At 48.6% G+C, this 21445-nt stretch overlaps 1 long non-coding RNA gene across 1 annotated transcript in view; it reads left to right on the top strand.

Moving 5' to 3' along the window:
- Positions 1-21445, top strand: part of LOC131766908 (uncharacterized) — a 161747-nt gene that overhangs the window by 46287 nt on the left and 94015 nt on the right. The window contains exon 2 of the long non-coding RNA XR_010836457.1: positions 3424-3649. This is a non-coding gene — a long non-coding RNA (uncharacterized lncRNA). The remainder of the gene's footprint in view (positions 1-3423; positions 3650-21445) is intronic.

Genomic DNA, 21445 nt, shown 5'->3' with positions numbered 1-21445 from the left:
AGAGAGAGAGAGAGAGAGAGAGAGACAGTTTGTGTGAGAAAAGATCTGTGGGTGTGTTTTGTTTAATGGAAGAATTAGTGAGGGTGAGGACATGAGGCCATCCTGGCTTAAAACTGCACCCTCCCTCTTTTTACTCCTTCTCTGCTTTAAAATTCTCCGTTGCATCCATCGCTATTGAACACACTATATTTACTTAGTTGCTGGTTTCTGTCTCCCCAGCCAGAATGTAAACTCCATGAAGGCAGGAATTCTAGCTGTTTTGTTCATGTCTGCATCCCCACTATTAGAACCAACTCTGGCACATGGTAGCTTGTGTGTTCAATAAATATTTATCGAATGAATGAATGAATGAATAACTTTATCATCTCTTTCAAGAGTTCCCATAAATGTCTTTTTTTTTTTTTTTTCCCTGAAAATGCTGTTAATTGTAAAGTATCACCTGTGGACCAGTAGGAGTTGACATCACCAAGGTGCAGATGAAGGATGGAAAGCAAGGAGAAAGGAGAAGTTCCTTTTGAAGAAAGAGAAATTTGCTTATCTTTCCAGGAGCAGTTTTGATGGAGTTCTGAGAATGAAAAACAGATTTCAGGGTATCAGGAAGGGAGGTGGAGAAGACCAGGTAAAGACAGTTGGTTTGTCCTATTTTTTTTTTTTTTTTTTTTTTTTACAGTATGCGGGCCTCTCGCTGTCGTGGCCTCTCCCGTCGCGGAGCACAGGCTCCGGACGCGCAGGCTCAGCGGCCATGGCTCACGGGCCCAGCCGCTCCGCGGCACGTGGGATCTTCCCGGACCGGGGCACGAACCCGCGTCCCCTGCATCGGCAGGCGGACTCCCAACCACTGCGCCACCAGGGAAGCCCAAGACAGTTGGTTTGGAAAAGAGTTGGAGGAAGATGGAAAAAACATATTAGCTGGAAGAGGCAGTGGGGTCCCCTGATCATTCTCACTAACCTGGAGACATTTATCAGCCTTCCTGTCAAATGACCTAGGTCCATGGTATGTGGTAGCTTAAGTAGGTTTTCAGTATTTGTGATAGGGAGTATCTCACTGAATGTGGGAAGTAATGGAAAAATGTCTAGGATTGGGCTTTCCAACACAGGAGCTGCTGGCCAAGCATACGTGGCTACTGAGAATGTAAGTGTCACTTAAAAATATTTTTTTTATTGAAGTGTAGTTGATTTACAATGTTGTGTTGATTTTTGCTATATAGCAAAGTGATTCAGTTATACCTATATAAATTCTTTTCCATTCTGGTTTATCACAGGATATTGAATATAGTTCCCTGTGGTACACAGTAGGACCTTGTTTATCCATTCTCTATATAATAGTTTGCATCTCCTAATCCCAATCTCCCAATCCATCCCCCCGCCTTGGCAACCACAAGTCTGTTCTCTGTGTCTGTGAGTCTGCTTCTGTTTTGTAGATAAGTTCATTTGTGTTGTATTTTAGATTCCACATATAAGTGATATCATATGATATTTGTCTTTCTCTTTCTGACTTACTTTGCTTAGTATGATAATCTCTATGTCCATCCATGTTGCTGCAAATGGCATTATTTCATTATTTTTGATGGCTGAGTAATATTTCTGTGTGTGTGTGTGTGTGTGTACACCACATCTTGTGTCACTTTCTTAATGGGGTCCTGACCACCCACTTAAAATTGCTACCTGCCCCCTCCCAAGCACTCCAATTCCCCTTGTCTTGTTCTGATTTTTCTTTTTTCCATATCACCTTCCAATATACTGAATGATTTACTAATCTAAATTGATTTTTCACTGTTGATATCCCTGTTAGAATGAAAGCCCTCACAGGGAGCAGGGCCTTGATCCTGTTTGGCTACTGATGTATCCCGTGTGCCTGGAAGAGGGCCTGGCAGGTAGCAGGTGCATAATCAATATTTAGTGAATGAATGGGTGGGCTTCTGTCTGTGTGGGGAGGGTGTGGTAGACTTCAGAAGGGTTTGTGTGGATGGGCTTGTAAAGAGAGTGCGATTGTTGAGGGGCTGTGTTTCTGACCACGGGGATGTCTGTGTTTGGGAGGATGGGGGCCTCGCTGCAAAGCTCTGTCCTCTGAGGTCCGAGGCCAGTTCTCTGATAGAGGTTTCAGGTCCTGGGCATCCTGCTTGGACGTTGTCAAGAGTTTACAGCAGATGCAGCAGACTTCTGTGGGTGGCTTCCCCCAGAATCTCAGGAATCCTTTCCTGGGCTGGCTGTCCCTTGGGTGTGGACTTGAGCCCCAGCCCTGGCAGCTTCCTGAGCTCACTCCCTCATTCCCCCATGGGTAGACCTGGGCCCCAGGCTTAGTGAATTCCCTCAACCTGCACCTTGGTCTGAGCCCTGGGCTGGGTGGAGTCAGGAGATGGGTGAAGGCTGGCGGTCAGTGCTGGAGGACATTCATGCTGTGGGAATGGACTCAGCATCTGGATATTCTGGGCATGTGGCTTCTGGGAGGGACCTTGAGCAGGTGGGGATCCTGGCCATTGGGGGTTCAGGAGGCAGAGGTCAGGTCACAGGCTTCAGTGTTTGACAGCAGGTGGCTGGACCCTGATGAAAGGCTGGGAAGAAAGTCCAGGTTGGCCTTGTGCTTAAGCTGAGTCAAGGGCCTGGGGGTCAAGGAGCCTAGGATGCGCGTACTGAGATCAGCCTCTGGGGCCAAGGCCAGGAACCCACTGAGCACAGCCTTCAGGGGGCAGTCCCTCAGCCCAGTCCCTTTCTATGTGAAGGTGGTGGGAGCAGAGCTGCTGGAAGGTGGGGGTGAGGAGCAGCCACCCCTGTGGACAACAGTGTCAGGACCCAAAAGGCGCTCAACCATGTGAACTTTGGACAAAGGCCCAAAAGACAAGTGCAGCCGGGCCAGAGACAGTCGCCCCTTGAGGTCAGCACTTAGGAACCATTGCCTAATGTTCAGGGTCACACAGAGCTCTGCTTAGGTTTCACACTTTCCTGCTGTGTGATCTTGGAAAGATTACTTAACCTCTCTGAACTTCAGTTTCCTCATAGGCAAAAATAGAGATACGTTTAATTTCATACCAGAATTGACATGATTAGGCTGCTATTATCACTGTTATTACTTTACTAGAAAACTACACAGATCCAGGAAGGGAAGACTGTCTTGACAGAAATTCACATGAAAAAGAGCCAGGGTTTTGGCTGATCTCAAATTAGTGTGAGGGCCTAGCACAGGTACTGAAATCTGTGACACTCAGAAAAGAGGGCAGTGACCCCTGGAGCCAACATGGGTTCACCAGGACCAGGCATATCTTTCAGATTCTTGACAGCTTAATGACTGGTGGATAAAGGAAATGGGCTAGCATGTGGTGGAGTGGAATCGATTTACTGAGCACCTACTGTGTGCTGGATACTTTGCATACATCGTCTTGATCTTCAGAAGCTTGTGCGCTAGATGTGACAGTCTTTATTTTGCAGATGAGAAACAGAGTCTCCAGGAAGTTAAGTGACTTGCCCAAGACCCGTGGAGCGGTGATTCAAGCCTGGATCTGCCTGACCCTTTCTGCCATATCACGCTGTTCTGCAAGACACTGGACAGGATCTCTCATGACTCTTGAGGACATGATGGATGGTTGTGAGGGCACAGAAGGGGCTCCCATCTGGCTGAATGACAACCATGGAATGTTCTTATAAGTGGAACCAGGTCAGTCTGTGAAGGTCTTTAGAGGCTGCTGTGGGGCTCTGACTTCTATCCTGTTCTGACCAATATATGCCAAGGACCCAGAAGAAGATGTAGAGGGTGCAGACCTGTTATTACCATTGTAGAACAGAGAAAAAGGACAGAGGAAGCCTCAGATAGCAGGATCAGGATCCAGAAAGATCTCAATAGGCTGGAGTGACAAGGTGAACTTAGCATGATGTAATGTCACAGGGATAAATGCTGGAGCCATCTTGACTACAGGAAACCATCGTAGAGAGGAACAGCAGCTCATGAGAAAGGGATTTAGGAGTTCAAGGGCCAATAAATTCAGTATGAGTCTGTAGGCTCCATTAATAGAGGTATGGGGTTTGAGTCAAGGGAGGGGGACCACCATCCTGGTCCAGCCTGCTCTCTGCCCGGAGGCAGTCGCTGTTGTACGTATTTGAAGGTCATGTGTTATCTTCTGCTTTTTCAGCCCTTCTTCTTTTTTCCTGTGTGGGGGGGTGGGGGGGCATTCTTAGAGGGACAGAGCCCTTCTGGAGTTTGACCCTTAGATTCTTTCCAGAGCAGCCCTCCAGAATGACACATTTGAAGGTGGAAAAGAAGCTGCAGGTTTTTTGAACTTTCGTTTGAGCAGCAAGTGCTGGATCTGATCTATATGCCAAACCGCTCTCAATTGGGGAGTGGAAAGTGCTAGTCGCTGAATGTCGTGGAAAAGGGAGGGGTCCTGGTCCCCTTGGTTGCTGGTCAGGTGTTTCCACCGCTTTTGCAGCTGTCTCCCTCTGCTCTTGGAGCCCTTAGTCCGGTGGTCATTGGTTTGCCAGAGCCTGGCAGGGCTGTTTCCCCCATGCTGGAGGCAGGCAGGAACAGAGAGCTTTGCAGTTGCTCATGTCAGGGCTGGATCCCTGCTCGAGCTGGGGTGTCACCTGCCAAGCTGAATTCGGCACAGGAAGCGCCTGGCGGGGAGACGTACAGTTGAATTTGGAGGTTCTGTTCCACTCTGAAATGCATTTCTTCTGGCAGCTGCAGTGAAGTGAAGCTGTTGCACTTCCCTCTCTCGTGCCAGAATCACAGCCACTTTTTCCTGAGAAAGAAACAGGGCTGCAGACAGTTTTACTCATTAAATACTTCTTTTCCTCTTAAATCTGGTTTTGTAATTTTTTTTTTTTTTTTTTTTTGCATGACCGGAAAAGTAAAATGGATGATATTGAAACGAACAAGGCATTTGTGATAGGAAGGTTAAAGCAGATTGTTGGGGGTGGGGAAGGGGGGTGGAGATGCCCCACATTTCTGCACACAGGCTGCTCATAGCCTGTTGAGGATGGTAGTGAGAGAGAGTCTGCCCACCTCCCAGCCCAGGGGAGCCTTTTTTTCCCAAGTGTCTTGGGGATTCACTGAGAAAGGCTGTGGGGAAGGGAACTATCATTTATCAAGAGCCCACTAAGTGCTAGGCCTGTAATGTGGGTGAGGTCATTCCATCCTCATAGCAACCTTGGGGGACAGGATCCATTCTGTAGATAAGGAGAGTTGAGGCTCAGAGGGATTAAGGTGAACCAGTCAGGGATATACTGAAGTGGGATTTGAACCTCCCTCTGTCTGACCTCAAATGCCATGCTCTTTTTGCTGCTCGTTGTTACTCTGAGCAGTTGTATATCGAGCTGGGGGGATGTAAAAGGAGGAGATGGAGGAGAAGGAGAAGAAAGAAGATGAGGAGACAGAGGCCAGCTCTGAGGAGTGGGCATCCTACCTGGCAAGATAGAACAAGACCCTGACCGCTGTGAGTGAGCCAAGCCCTAGTTGCTGAGTTCTGACAAATATGGGTGGTTTGGGGGGAAGGGTGCGGAGTGTGGATGGATTTGGCTTGATAACCAGGATGGGCTTCCTGGAGGTGGAGGTCCCTGGAAGTTGCATGTAGGTGAGGGAATGGCCTTGCTGCATGAGCAAAGGCAGGAAAGGTCCGAGTCTGGCTTGGGTGTGGGGAGGTAAGTCCGGGGTGGGTAGTGATGATTGCGGTAAGAATGTATACATTAGAGTCAGGGCAGTGGGGGTGATCAGGTTGCAGAGTGTATTGCAAAGAAAGAGCCCTGGGCTGAGAGGCAGTTGCCTAGTTCTTGTCCTGGCTCTGCCACTGGCTTGCTATGTGATCTTCAGCAAAGCCCTTCCCCTCTCTGGGCCTTAGAATTTCTGTCCAAAAAATGGTGGAATTGGACTAGAGGATCCCTAAGGACCTTTGTAGGGTCCCATAAAGAAAGAAGGTGATGGGCTTCCCTGGTGGTACAGTGGTTAAGAGTCCACCTGCCAATGCAGGGGACACGGGTTCGAGCCCTGGTCTGGGAAGATTCCACATCCTGCGGAGCAACTAAGCCCGTGTGCCACAACTACTGAGCCTGCGCTCTAGAGCCCGAGAGCCACAACTACTGAAGCCCATGCGCCTAGAGCCCATGCTCCGCAACAGGAGAAGCCACTGCAATGAGAGAAGCCTGTGCACCGCAACGAAGAGTAGCCCCTGCTCGCCACAACTAGAGAAAGTCCACGCGCAGCAACAAAGACCCAACGCGGCCAAAAATAATGATAAATAAATTTATTTTTTTTTTAAAAAAGAAAGAGGGTGACAATAGAATCCAGAAGGCCTTGAATATCAAGATGTGGCATTAGAATCATGAAATGTTAGTGCTAAAAGGACCCCCAGGAATCGTTGACTAAACCATGTTACTTTATGTCTTAAAGGATGAGTAGTTTTCAAGGTGAGGGGAAGGTAGATGGGAGAGGAAAAAGAGGGCATTCCAGGCAGTGGGGTATAGCATGAGCAAAGGCATGGATGGAAGCAAGAGGCAGGTGTGCAGGGGACACCAAGCTATTTGGTGTTGTTGGAGAATATAGGCCAACACGAGGTGGAGGCAGAGGTCAGGGATCAATCAGGAGAGGGAGATGCGGCCAGACCTTGGAGAACCAAGGGGCTTTGACTCCATCCTCTGGGCAATGGGGAGCCATTGAACGGATGGGAGGGACATGCTCACAGTGGCAATTTTGAAAGACCAATTTGGCAGCTGTGTCTGTGATGGATTTGGCCAGGGCTGGGAGTGGGTCCAGGCCAGGGATGAGTGCAGAAAGACCAGTTAGAATGTTGCTCTCTCAGCTCAGGTGACAGTCTGAGCCAGGAGAGCAGAGTGGATATGATGGGGACAGCGTCTGTTCCAGAGGAACTAGGGAGTGGAGTAGAGAGGACTTGCTGATTGATTGGTTATGGGGAGTGAGGAAGAGGGAGAGTCAGGGACTCCAGGTTTCCACCTTAGTGATATTCACCAAGACAGGACATACTGGAGGAGGGATAGCCTTTTGGGAAAGGTGATGAATTCAGTTTTGGATTTGGTGAGTTTGAGGCATCAATGGAACAAGCATGGAGTGGCTTTTTCATTCATTCGCTCACTCATTCATTCAGTCATTCATTATTGGGCATTTCCTATGTGCCAGGCACAGCTGGATGCTGCCTTCCTGGAGCTGTCAGTCTAGAGGGGCATTCAGAAAGTTCTTCCTTATGCCGAACCTCGATCTGCTGAACTTTCTCCCACTGGTCTAATTCTGTCCTTTAGGACCTCGCAGGAGTCTACCCTCCTTCAGAGAGGAGAGATCAGTGACTGTGGTTCCCTGCATTGCCTCTGGTTCAGGGAATATGGAGCTGTGCAGAGAATGTGGACTTTAGAAAATTGTAAAGAAATGGATTTCAGCCTGAGCGCCTTTTTGTATCACCTCATCTGTTAAGTGGGTTTTGTAAAACCTCTCTTCCAGGCAGTGGTGTGCTGGAGTGGGTTCCTACTGGCTTATATAGAACCAATTAAGGACATTTCTTCCCAATTCTGTGTTCAGTGACATCCCATTGGGAGCTGGAAGTTGGCCATGGCGGGAATATTTACACCACAGAAATTAGCAAATACTACAAATCAGGGCTCTTTTTTTCTTCCATATTGCTAGATGGTAGATAACCAGCATACCACTGCTTACAGAGTTATGCTTGGGATGACGAATGCTGAACCCCTGGCACACGGTCCCCACATGTGCACACATGCTTGGCACACAGTAGGTGTCATAAGTGTGACTACCTTCTCCTTTGACATTTCTCTTGTTTGAGAAAGACTACTGTTTCCTTTGCTCAGAATAATAACTCCCCTTCAGCCAGGGCTTTCTCCATGTTTCAGACAAGGTGGTTCTGATGGAAGCTGCCATTCTTCTTACTCCCCCTGGACCTCACAGAGAGATGGAGTCAAAGGATGAGGATTTTGGAGCCTTATGAATCTAGGTTTGGATCTTGGCTTTGCCTCCTGCTAGCTATATAATAACCCTGAGCAAGTTATTTAATTGCTCTGAGCCTCAATTAAGTCACCTGTGTAAACTGAGGGTGGACAAGCCCCCTTCATTAAGTTGTTGTGAAGATGGAATGAGGTAATGGGTGTGTGGGTGTGCAAGGACCTGGCACCGAGGCAGCAGTTTCAGTGAAAGCTTGACCAATGCTGGTCTCCTTCCCCAAAGAGTCCAGCATGCACGTGGGTGCCAGCTCTGACAATGGGAGGTGGGGGAAGGGAGGGATCGGGGTCGCATCCTTGGGAAAGGTGTTTTCCGGTGGAACGTGTAGGCCGGGAGAGGCTGTGGGCTGTAGGACCTTCCAAATGTATTCCGAGTGCAGTGGAGGGGAACTCCCCGGGGCCGCAGTTCACGCTTCCAGGGCCCTCACCTGCAGATCTGCAGATCAACTCCTATCATCAGCTTGGCTGGTGGGTCTCTGGGGTGCCTGTGGCAGCCTGGGCTGCACTGATTTACCACCCTGGCCCCAAGCAGATTAAGTCACACAGAGTCTTTTGAATTTTACCTGGCCTCGTCACACAAATCTTAGAAACTGTTGTCTGGCAAGACAGTTTCTCTGTACTTTTTGAAGGAAGTCTAAGAGCTCTAGAAATTGAGGTGAATAGGAAGAAGGCGGTGGTGTCAGGAGGTTTCTGCATCTCCAGGTCAGATTTGAATTGGGGGGTGGAGCAGGGAGTGTGGGCTGTGTGTATGTGCAAGAGAGTGAGAATGAGAGCAAGAGCAAGAGAGAACTTTCTGTAGATGCCATTGGGGCAATGTCACCTCTGGCTGTGTGACATAGGGCAAGTCACTTAACCTGTCTGAGTCTCAGAGGATTGTTGTGAAGGTCAAAAGAGCTAGCTTGAATCAAGTGTTTTGTAGGCTTTAATGAGTTCTGTCATTACTAATTGGGAAAAATGGACAAATGACTATATAAATAAATTATATATGGCTGTGGTTACCAGGTATTGAGCAGAGTAAGGGCCCTGGAAGCTAAAAGGGAGGGGGCACATTATTGGAGTTCTGGGGCTTGACTTGGGTCTTAAAGGAAGCCTAAGTCCCAGGAAAATGAAATGGAAGGGGTTGTAGTGCAATTAAGATTATCAGCACCCCATCCACCTCCAACAGTTTGTGTGGCTCTGGAGATGGGTCCTGGTTGGTTTAGCCAGTCAAGATAATCCACTCCCTCACCAACCTTGGCACATCGGTTGGTTGTAAACCAATCAATACACACATCGCTCTGGTCATAGGGATTGGTCTAGGTTGGCCCAATCAGACAGAAGCTCAGAACTTTTGTTAGATGGCTGGGAAAAGACACCTAATCTCTCTCTACCTGGATTCAAATGAGGAAGTATGTGGTCCTAGTTCCTAGCAGGCATCTGGTGACTAGGAACATGATGTGAGACTCCTGTCAACATATGGAGGTGGGAAGAGCCTGGAAAATCACAGAAAAATGGCATCCCAGCCTTGATCAAACCATGCCTGAAGGTTGAAGCATCTGGACTGTTCAGTTAAGTTGCTAAATAAATCCACTTTTTAAGCCAGTTGGGATTTCACTTTTGTATTTCTTGCAAATAAAAGCTGATACAGAGGCTGATGGGGGGATCTGAGCTGGGAGTGAGAACCTGCTTGGTGTTAGGCAGTCATTAATGAAGAGAACATTTCAGCTAGAGTAAAGGGTGGGTTAGTGATGTGTGATGGGCAGGGGTGGTAGGGGCTATAGGAAATAAGGGTGGAAGGAATTTTGGGGTTGCTTAATGGAAGGACTTAGATGCAACTTTAAGAATTTGGACTTGCTTCTGTTGGCAGTGGGGAATAATTGAAGATTTGCGAGCAGTGGAGGGGGAGTGGTAGAGTGATGCAAACACAGTGGTATTTTAGGAAGATCAACATAAGATTGGGATATAGGTTGGATTGGAAGGAGAATTTGGGGTCTGAGACTTGAAAAAATATTATTATTTACTGATATTGCACATACTGTATGGATTATCTCACTTATCCTTAAAACAGCAGCCCCTCTTTTGTTAAAAAAAATGCATTTCGAAGAACTTGAGGAGTAACATGAATAGGTCATATAGCTAGTAAATGGCAGTCAGGACTTGAACACAGGTCATCTGACTTCAAACCCTCTACCCTTATTCCTCCCACTTGTGATAGCACAGATGACAAATTAATATGGATCAGACCAGGATAAGGGTCACAGAGCTGGAAAGGATGGAACAAGAGATACTAGGCTGGTGAAACCCTAGGTATAATCTTGTTAGAGACAGAAACTAAACCAGGATAGCTGTTGTTATCAATATTTTAAAAAACACTTTTCCTAAAGTGCTAGACATTGTAATTAGACAAGAAAATGAAAGTATAAATATTGAGGGTGGTGAGAAAATAGTCATAGTTTGCAGATAAGATGATTTTTTATCTGGAAAATCTAAGACAATTTCCTGAAAGCAATTAGAAAAAATAAAGAATTTAGTAAAAGGACCTGTAACAAAACAATATATACAGAAACTAATGGTTTTTCTGTTTATAAAATGACCATCTAGAAGGTAAAATAAAAGGCCTCATCCACAGTGTTGAGAAGAAAACAATAACACAAAATAGCTGGAAATAAACTTTAGAAGAAACACATAGAGTTTACATGAAGAAAACCAGAAAACTTCTGAGGGCTCTAAAAAGGGCTTGAATAGATATTACATACACCTAGTTCTTGGGTAAAAAGATTTAATACTATAAGGATGCCAATTCTCCTTAAGTCAATGTATAAACTTAAGATAATCCAATCAAGACCCCAAAAGGATTTTTTAAAAAATAAATAAATAAATTTATTTATTTATTTATGGCTGTGTTGGGTCTTCATTGCTGCGCACGGGCTTTCTCTAGTTGTGGTGAGTGGGAGCTACTCTTCGTTGGGGTGTGCGATCTTCTCATTGTGGTGGCTCCTCTTCGGAGCACAGGCTCTAGGCGTGCAGGCTTCAGTAGTTGTGGCGCACGGGCCTAGTTGCTCCGTGGCATGTGGGATCTTCCCTGACCAGGGCTTGAACCCGTGTACCCTGAATTGGCAGGCGGATTCTTAACCACTGCGCCACCAGGGAAGCCCCAGGATTCTTTTTTTTTGACAAAAATAATTATAAAGCTAATCTGGAAGAATAAAAAATGAGAGTAGTCAGGAAAATTCTGAAAAAGAAAAATGATGAATATTTAGTCTATCAGATATTAAAATATTTTATAAAGGACAATAATGAAAATTCTTATGTAAGAACAAACAGATCACTGGGACAGAACAGACATCCAGTAAAATCCAGATATGGATACAAGTATTTAAGGGAATGTTATATCTGCTAAAATGACATTTAAACTGAGTTGGGAAAATATGGGCTATTTTATAAATGGTGTTGGGATAACGGGCCAGCAATGAAACAAAAGCTGATTTTCTTCTTATTCCAATAAGATCAAGCTATGAAGACCATGAAGATATAAATATGAATGAATATTTTGGTCATCTTAAGGTGGAGAAGGTCCTTCTAAGCATGCTTTCATATCCAGAAATCAGAAAAGATTGATAAATTAGGATATATGAAAATTTAAAGCAAATACCTGAAAGACCATTAAAAGGAAAGTTAAAAAAAAAAGCGGGGTGGAAGCATATATATTAGACAAAAGTTGAATCTGATCTCAAATGTACAAAGAACTCTTACAACTCACTACGAGATGAATATCTCATTAGAAAAATGGGCAAAGGACAGGAACAGGCAATTCACAAAGAAAATAATTACAAATGACCAAAAAACATAAAAAGATATTTATTTACTCCAACTAGTAAACTAAGCAATGCCAGTAAAAATGAGTGTCATTTGCCTTCTGATTTGGCCAAACATTGAAACCCAGGGCTGGCAAGGGTGTGGGCAGACAGATGTTTGAGTACTGTTGTTGGGCTTCCTGAAGGGCAGAGTAGCACAATTAGAAATAGCCTACCCTTACTGCAGCAATCTCATTTGCAGGATTTTATTCTAAGGAGATAACTGCAAAAAGGAGCAAAGAGATATGCACATAACTTTGTTTATGAGAGTAAAATCTTGACAACATTCTAAACCATCAATAGAGACCCAGCTAAAGAAAGTATGATACATACATGCAATGGAATACTTATGAAGTAATTAAAATAATTTTGCAGATCTCTATTTATCGACATAGAAAGATGTCTATGACATATTGTTGAGAGAGAAAAGCAGGTGTCAGCGAGAACAGTATGTATAATACAATCCCTCGTCTATAAAATTATATACATAGATCTCTGTGTGTATATATGCAGAGATATGTCTGAAAGCCTGTTCACCAAAATGCTAGGGGTAGTTATATGTGGGAGGTAGGATTTTGAGTGATTTTTCACTTTCTTTTTCATACTTTAAAGTATTGGTTTGATTTTTTTAAAAAAATAATGAGGCTATAACGTGCTTTTCAATCAGAACAAATAATCGAGCTATTTTCATTTTGGAAATTAGATAAGTATTAAACAGGAAGAATCAGCACGTGGTGGTTTCATGGATGTGGTTAAGGAGTCAAGACACAAGCCAAGGGCTTCCCTGGTGGCACAGTGGTTAAGAATCCGCCTGCCAATGCAGGGGACACGGGTTCGAGCTCTGGTCTGGGAAGATCCCACATGCCACAGAGCAACTAAGCCCGTGCACCACAACTACTGAGCCTGCGCCCTAGAGCCCGCAAGCCATAGCCCGCATGCCTAGAGCCCATGCCCCGCAACAAGAGAAGCCACCGCAGTGAGAAGCTCTCGCACCGCAACAGAGTAGCCCTCTCTCTCTGTGGGGCTACTAGAGAAAGCCCACGCGCAGCAGCAAAGACCCAATGCAGCCAAAATAAATTAAAAAAAAGAAAAAAAGACACAAGCCAAAATTTGGGGGAGAATTAGGTGGGGTGGAAAGCCCAGGGCATTAGCTGATTCTGGAGGAAGGAGGAGGTGCTGGGTTTTCAGAGATTTGGCTTGTGGCAGTGGCCAGCGGGCAGCAGGGCTGCCTCTTAGGAGACTGGTCATAGAGGCACAAACAAGGGGTGGGGAGCCGCTTCCCCAAGGACAAAGCCAGCCATGGATGAGATCTCGGGGTGGGGCGGAGCGGGGAGGGTGTGCATCAGCAGGAGAGGGCTGAAAACCAGGCCCTGGAACCTGGCCATGTTGATGAGGTGGGAGAAGAATCAGGATGAGTGGTCAGGAAGGTGAGGAGCTACCAGGGGCATAGAGTGCCTCGGAATTCCACGGGGGCAGGGGTGAATTTCCAGAGAAAGGTCAACCATATCTAATACTGCAAAAGCACTGACATCAAAGAGAGGGCACAGGGCTTGACAGATAGGAGTTTGTTGATGACCTTGGAGAGAGCCGTTTGATGGGGGAATGAGGCTGTACATGGTATGTGTGGGAGTGGGGGAGAGTTTGGGATGGGAGAGAGGAGGGTGATAGCCTGGGAGAGCAGATTTGAAGGAAAGGGAACGAGCCTTGATCAGAGATGGCAATAACCAGCACGTGTGCTACCCTGCCGGCTCCCCAGCACTGGCAGGCATCAGTAATCAGTCTGCCGAGCCCAGATGAAGCCTCAGCATCTTTCTCCCAACAGCCAGGCCAGGGAGATGCTAGTAATCAATTGGACTTGGCTGGTGGGCTTGAACACATACTTGAAGGATGATGAGAAGGAAGGCATGGAGGGGGGTGATTAAAGGTGCTGGAGAGAGGAGGCCTGGGGGAGCCAGGGCCTCCAGTGCAGGTGTGGACTGTGGCCTCAGCCTGGGAATGCATCCGGGTCTGGAGCCCAGGATGGTGGAAGCGCTCTGTCTGTGAGGCTGAGGTGAGTAGATGCTAGAACAAATTCATGGTTTGCGTGATGCTGTGAAAAAGCCTGGCTCTGTGTGAATCGCTGATTGGTGTGCAGAAATTTGGGAGCCCACCATGGCCCACCACCTGGCTGTCCAGGGAAGGCGTAGCAGGGACCACATTGTCTGGAACATCTGGCATAGAGGGGGTCTGCCTGTGGGTCCCAGCTGTGGGACCCGAGAGCATGAGGAGTTGAGGTTCCTTTGTGGCTTGCTGGGAGGACTTTTAGGGAAGACAGTGTGAGTCAGCTTCCACTGACTCCACTGGTGTTTTGATTGCATCGGTGGGAGCCCGTGGACCTGGATACAGGAGGTAAAGGCCCTCCTGGACTCTCAGTGGCCGGAGCTTGTCTGGAGCAGTGGAGCAATGCAGGCGCATGGGCAGAGCTCGCCTACAGGAAATGAGAAGGATGCGGGGAGGCCCAGGCATTATGCCCAATCTAGGAGAAACGCAATGCTTGAAGAAACTCAGGCCATAGACTTTTGCTGTTAACCTGCAGAAGCACTGTTTCCTAAAATGTGCTTGGGCCCCGAATTTCTTGAGGTTATTCCACGGAAAAGAGTTTGGTGAACAAATACGTTCGTGAAATGCAGCACCTGCAGCGTAGCGCATGGGAGCATAGTAAAGGCTCTGAGAAATCCTGCAGTGAAGAAACTTTGATGTAGAGTTTTCCCAAGTTTATTCAACCACAGAAACATCTTCAACTTAACACCAGTCTATCTCCTGCAGGACTAGCGGCTGCCTTGGAGCAGAGGGAGTGACCTGTCCTGTGTGGTCCCTGGGACAGTGTTTGGGCCAGTGCGAGGACATTGCAAAGAGGCTGATTTTGGCTCAGTTCAAGGAAGAAGTTTGCAACCATTGCAGATGCTTTAACCATGAAAGAGGCAGTAAGGGCATTCCAGTCTCTAGAGGCCTCAAGCAGCGTGTGTACCTAGCAGGGACGCTGCAGAAGGGAGCCAGGCTGCAGTGGGTGTCATCATTGATTTCTGGGGTTCCATGAGCCCTCAGAGACGGGGTACCGCTCCCTTGGAGCCTGTTGCCTGGCTTGTACTGCCGCGTATTTCAGCTCGAGAATACTTGGGACCCTTGAAATGAGCAGTCTGTGAAGGTAAGATGCGAACACATAAATATCCTCATTAAGTCCCAAATACACATCGCAAACTTTACGTAACAGGGGCAGCAGCTGGAGACGCCCACAGCCCTAATCGCTTTTCTGTAGTAAGAGAACGTCCTCTCGCCAGCATCGCTTCTTCCATTCATTTTGGTAATTGCTGGAGGGAGCCAGCTGCGGCAGACCAGACGGGCGACTGGCGGTCAGGCAGGCGGGTTTGTAACAACCCCTAGTGGGTGCCTCTGCGAGGATGGGATGCTGCGGGGAGTGGAGCGGGGCCTGAGGTTGGGAGGTCATCTGCTCAGCATCCGTCCTGATCCCCATGGGCCCAGACTGAGCTGCCGGGGACCAGATGCGTCACCTCCCAGGGACTTGACAAACAAGATTCAGCGCAGCAGGAAGGACTCTGGGCCAGGTACAGGCGTGGGTATGGGAACGGCTGGCAGAAAATTACTCCATTCAACAAATTGCGCCAGTGCCTTCTCTGACTCTTGTGCTGGGCTGGGACACTGAGGAGGATGGATCGGCTTCCGCCCTTGTCCTCAGCGCTCGCAGCCCTGGGGAGGAAACAGCCATGGACAGGAAAGGGCTGGCATCAAGGCAAGCTTTCAGGACTGGGGGTACCGAGGATGGAGAGACGGCCTCCGTCTTGGGGAAAAAGGTCAGAGAAGACTTCTTGGAATAAGAGACGATAGTTTGGGGCCTTAGAAGTAAGTGTGACCCAGGGAGGGAAGTGTCACCTGCAATTGGGGTGTTCCCATCTGCAAAATGGGGCCAAGGTTACTGTGGACTTCTAGTCCCAAAGCGACATCTAGTTTGTCCCCTTGCCTCCTGGTCTCTAGTAACCATCCAGGATTCGTGAGGACTGTCTTGAGATTTCTTTAAGGGAGTCCCAAGCATGGAGCTCTCAGCGGGGAGCAGTCCTGGATGCTGCCATTGGGCCCTGGGCCCTGGGTGGTCGGCCAGAGTGGATGCCCTGGATCAGTTGGGTTCGAGTCTCTCCTCGGAGGGGTCCTGGGGAGGGCTGTGGCCCAGGCGCTCTACCCTCCAGGCTTCCTGTGGGTGGCAAGTGAAACTTTTCTTCCTGGTTCTCTCCCAGCAGCGAGCTCCATCCCCCCAGCCCCAAGTGGCGGCTCCTTGGGCCGGAAACAATGTGCTTTCTCCACGCCTGGGAGTGGAAGTCAGCAGTTTGGCACCGTCTGGCTGGCAGCCTCCACCGGCTTCCTTTGGCACTTTATTGGCAAAGGCGGTGACATTTCTTTCAGTTGGGTGGGTGGAGCTGTTATGCAAACTCCCGCTCTCCTCATTCGCCAGATGAATATTCATGACTCAGGCAATCTGTACCAGCCAGACTTCCCTGAGGGCGGCAGCTTTTCTTCTCTTCCCCTGTCTCTTTTTCTTTCTCCTTCTCTCCTTCCCAGCTCTTCGGAAAGCTGGAGTGCAGCTATATTTAATTTACAAATACGGAGCTCTTTAGCTTGCCTTTTGCGGTGCAGGCTTTGGGGAGGAGGCGCTGGCAATGGGCACAGTAGCTGAGGCATTGGGTCCCTGACCTTGGGCCTTCAGGGCCCAGCACCTGGGACCCCAGCTCCTGGGAAGCTCCTGGGTCTGGGGCTCCCTTTGGGATTGGCATTTGGTGCCTGCACACCTGAAGGGGCAGCAGCCTGTGTCGCCCCGTTCCACACTGGCCCCCAAGTTGAACATGGACATTCTGAGGCATTGTTTTTCTGCTCAGTGCATGGGCCAGGCCCCACAAGTATGTCTTTGCTCGCTGGTCCCCTGCCTCCTGTGCTCTCCTGTTTGTCAAGGCACACCCAGACCCTGCTCCAAGCCCCAGACCAAAGCCCAGAAAGCAGTGGGGCATCTGCCCTTCACTGCTTTCCTAGAGAAGGCACAGATGCCTACTAGGGTCCAGTTCCCTGGGGACACACCTGCTCCCTTTCTGAGAAGGATGGCTACCTGCTTTCCTTTGTCTCTTCCCAAAGAAGCATCAGAAACTCTGACAGAGGGGTCAGAATTTCCAGAATTTGCCAGGGAATTTGGTCTCAGCAAGGATGTGCTCATGTATGGCTTGTGTGTGTGTGTGTGTGTATGTAAATATTTACGCACAGCTTAAGTGAGTCTGTATGCCTACATCTATGATCGAGTGGTTGAGTGTGTGTCTGTATGTGTAAGGGCGTGAATGTGTGTGTGGCGGGAAGTCTGGGAATGTCTACATGTGTGAATGTGCCTCTCCAGTTAGAGTTGTGTGTGTATCTCTGTGGGTCTGGGAGGGTTATGGATGACGGTGCTCCTGGGGGGGCTGAGGCTTGTGTGTGTGTGCACGTGTGTACGTGTAAGTGAATCGTAGGTGTGCGTGAGTGTGTATGTGCGCTTCTGAGAGCCTGGGGGAGAGAGAGAGTGTGTGTGTGTGTGTTAGCGGGCAATTCCCCCGCCCCGCCCCCCCCAAACCTTTTCCTCTCCAGCGAGGTAGAGGGGGACGTCCCCCTCTTTCCCCCACTTTGCAAGTGTTACAGATTCTATCCAAGGATGGGAACAGAAGGCTTCCCAGCACAGAGCGTCCTGAAATTACTTTATATTCCCCCCTCCTTGTTTCATCTAGTCAAAATAGCAGCATTAGGCTCACCCATTCTCCCTGCCCACCACTCAGCCCTGGGGTAGGGAGCGAGGTGGGCCGTCCTGTCTGACCCCCTTTGAGAGCACCTTGGAGCCCCGAGCCAAGGAGCTGTCTTCCAAATCTCCTCATTCGGCGGCCCATGCTTCGGTGGCAAGAGCCAGATGCCTCCCTGCCTGCCAGCAACTGCCAAGCTCTTCCAGACCTACATCCAGGCCCGGCCTCATTTACAAATATGCAAATTTGCATCTTTTCTGGTATGCAAATGGAGACATGACAAATAGCTAATTAGGGTCAAAAGAAGCACTCTGAACCAAGTAGTTGCAGGGTCGATTCCTTTCTGCTGAGGGGAGACTGGGCCCTCCTGCTGCCCTCCCAGCCCAGGCCCTCACACTCTGGCAAGGCCTGTGTGGCCGGGGCTGTGGATGTTCAAGGAGAACCGAAACAGGAGAAGATGCTTGAATGACAGTCCCACCTCTGACTCGTAGCTGTGTGCCCCTGGACTCACTTGCCCAAGCCTCAGTCTCTTCCTTTGTGAAATGGAGCAAAATGATAGTGACCATCTTGTCTCCAGTCCTCCACCCCAGAGTGGTGAGACTCGGAATAATTTGGATGTAAATAGCCTTTGGAAACTATACTAAACTTTCTCTGATAGGCATGTCGCTTGTGCTCCTCCAAAGTACTTTCTGCCCTTGATTTTGTTTAATCTTACATCTATCCTCTGAATTAGAAGAATTAGGTATAGTGATGATGGCAGTAGGTTTCATCGTGGTTGCCACCTCTGGCCACTTACGAATGACTGCCTGGAGTGGTGTGTTAAGAAGGATTCTGAGTCCACGTCTGGAGTCACCAAGAGGGAGACTATGATCAGTGAGTGATGTCTGCTGTGGGCAAGTCATTGTATGCTGGCAGCTCATGTGCTGCATATTTACCGACCATGAAAGAAGTGAGTTTGGAGCAGGAACCTGGGTTCCAGTGCTGTCTGCTCCCTTGAGTGACTTACCCTTTCGGAGCTCAGCTTCCTGGTATAAAACAGGGAAAAGAACACCTATGTCTTAGGGGTTGTTGTAAAGATGAAACAAAAGAAAGTTAGGCAAAATCTCTTGGTCATCTGGGGGGTGATGTGTCCATTTAATGGACGTGTCAGAGGGACAGGTATATTGTCCCATTTCAGAGGTGAGGAGCCTGAGGCCTGCAGAGGGTGGATGACTTGGAGAAGAGGAAACTGGCAGCCTTGCCAGACAGACCTGCATGGCTGGGGCTTTTCCTTTCTCTGCCACTGCAGGATCCTGGCTCCCTCCTGCCACTCCCACGCTGATGCCCCTAGCGGGCTGTAACACGCCCCGCTGGTCTGGCTCCACTTTGGGGTGTGAAATTTGGTTGAGTCGGCACCTGGGAGAATGGGGCAATTGCCATCCTGGAGCCTGCGGCCTGGGCTGGGGCCAGTGGGCAGATGAAGGGATGGTGGGAGAGCCTGAGTCCCAGGAGCTAGCCAAAGCTGGGCAGCTGGCAGGAGCGGGGCAGGAGAGGACCTGACTTGAGGACACCCCCGAGCTGAGAGCCCGGCCGTGCCTGTGTGTGTCTGCCTGGCTGCTGGCAGTGCTTGAGCACGTTGGCTAGTGTCTGAGTGTGCCTTTGTGCATGTATGTGTGTCTGAGGATGCGTCTGGGAGTATGTGTCCTTATGTGTGTGTATATGCATCACCTCTCAGTACAAGAGTTAAGTACATGTGTGCACATCTATGTGTCAACATGTGTCTGGGTGTCAGTGTGTAACAGTGGACATGTGCCTGCACGTGTATATAAGTGAACTTCTTGTACAAACGCACCTGTCGGTATTTGAATATGTGTGTCTGTACATTTCTGCCTGTATCTGTGAATGTCCATATGTATATAATTTTCTATATCAGTATCATGGGTGTGTCCACATTGGTACACGTCTGGCCACCTCTGCCAGTAAATGCGGACGTGGGTCCGCACCTTTCTGTTGGCATCCACCCAAGTGTCCCGGTTACAGCATGTGTGTTCTTCCCAGTGTCCTGTGCCTCTCTGTATGTCGTACACATCTGTAAATCTGCCCATGTACATGTATCAGTGAGTGTCTCTATGGCTGTGCCCATATTGTTGGTGCATTTCTGGGTGTGCACATCTACCTGTGAGGGTGTTGGTATTTACCTGAGGATGCAGGCACAGCTGTATCAGGGTGAGCAGGGTGGAACCTTCTGTGTGGTTTCAGCAGCTCCAGGTCATCACTTCGGTCTGTGTCTTGTGGCTGGAGCCTCCTGGACATTTGTGTGCCTTTGCTATGTTTGAAGGGAAGATTTTCTCTGGTTCCCAGGGTGCCACCCCGACTAGATCAGGGCTTGGTACTTCTGGAGAAGGACCCACCTGCCCTTTGGCACTTGTTTATTTCTCCCTTCTCCTTTTCCTTATCTCATCTCCTTTTCTTTATCTATCCTTCCTTCCCATTCCCCTTCCTTTCTCCCCTTTTCTCTCTCCCTTTCCTTCTCTTTTTGCAACTCACTTGAAGAGACCTGGCCTGGGGCTGCTCTGGAGGTGACAGATGAGCCTTAGAAGCCCCACTTTAGCCTCTAGAGCGGGGCTTCCCTTTCCCATCCCCAATGAGGACTCAGCCCCAGAGCCATACATGCTCCTGGGGCTCTTTAGATGAAAGTCATTGCACCCTCACTGCATTTTAATAATTGCCCCAACAGTAGCGAGAACCCATGCCTTTTCTCCTTCCGTTTGGAAGGGACACCTCCCAGCCTTCCTAAAGTGCTCGTAAAGGGTGGCCCCACTACCTGCTGGAAGGCCTGCTGGCTCGGACTTCGGAGCACCTCTGCCCCAGCTCAACTGTGTGACGACGGTCCCTTCTGCCACCGCTGGACCTTTTCTGGAATTGAGCTTGGGGCTGCTCTTCCTCCTGTCTGTGTCCAGATTCCAGCCTGCCCTGGCTGGCCCTTCCTGTTCAGTTACTTGGGTCACTCCCAGGCAGCCTCACCCTGATATAGTTCCTCTCATGTGCTGGCTGTCGATGTCTCTTCTATTCTGTTGCGCAGGGACTGGGTCAGAGTCATCCGCTGTCTGCCTCAGGTGCCCTGGCCCACAGCAGTGCTCGGAACATAAGTGGTGATGGATGATTCTGGTAAGAAACAAGGTGTTCCAGCTCATACCTTGTAATTACCAAATGCCTTCCCTCTTTTTACGGTCTTCTCCCTTCACTGATGATTTTGGATGGAGTTTACAATAAAATGATTGATTAAAAATTGGAAATTCTATAAATGAAAATAAAAGTGCTTAACACCAGTAACTCTAATGTAAAGAGAAAGCATGTTAAGATGACATTTTATGGACAATTCCAAATTAGCATGAAGTTCTCAAGTGTCTTGATTATGATCCCATCTCTTGGGGTCCTGGCTAGATGTTTCTCCTTGATGGAATCCTGACCAGGCAGGCACTGAGGTGGGGTGTGAAGAACTTGGGTTCAGGTTGAATAAGCCTGGGTTGAAATCTCTCATTCACTGGCTGTGTGACCTTTCTGAACCTCAGTTTTCTTATCTGTACAATGGGGATAAAAGACCTACTCCATAGGGCAGTTGTGAGGATGAGAGAGGATGGTGCACCGGACCGGGGCAAAGCTTGGTGTCTCATTCCGCCTTCAGAATACACCCAGAATCCAACTACTTCCCTTCACCTCCACTACAATGGCAGCGGGCTGAGCACCATCCTCTGCCCCCAACTCCCCAGTGGTCTATTCTCTACACTGCAGCCACCGTGATCCTATTAATTAAGTCACGTCACATCACTTGTCTGCTCAAAACCTCCAATGGCTTCCATCTCACCTGGAGTAAAAGCCAAGGTCATCACA

The sequence above is a fragment of the Kogia breviceps genome, chromosome 1 (genome assembly GCF_026419965.1).
Source record: "Kogia breviceps isolate mKogBre1 chromosome 1, mKogBre1 haplotype 1, whole genome shotgun sequence".
Taxonomy (NCBI): Eukaryota; Metazoa; Chordata; class Mammalia; order Artiodactyla; family Physeteridae; genus Kogia; species Kogia breviceps.
Note: the sequence above shows the minus strand (reverse complement) of the source record. Positions and strands in the feature narration are given on the sequence as shown.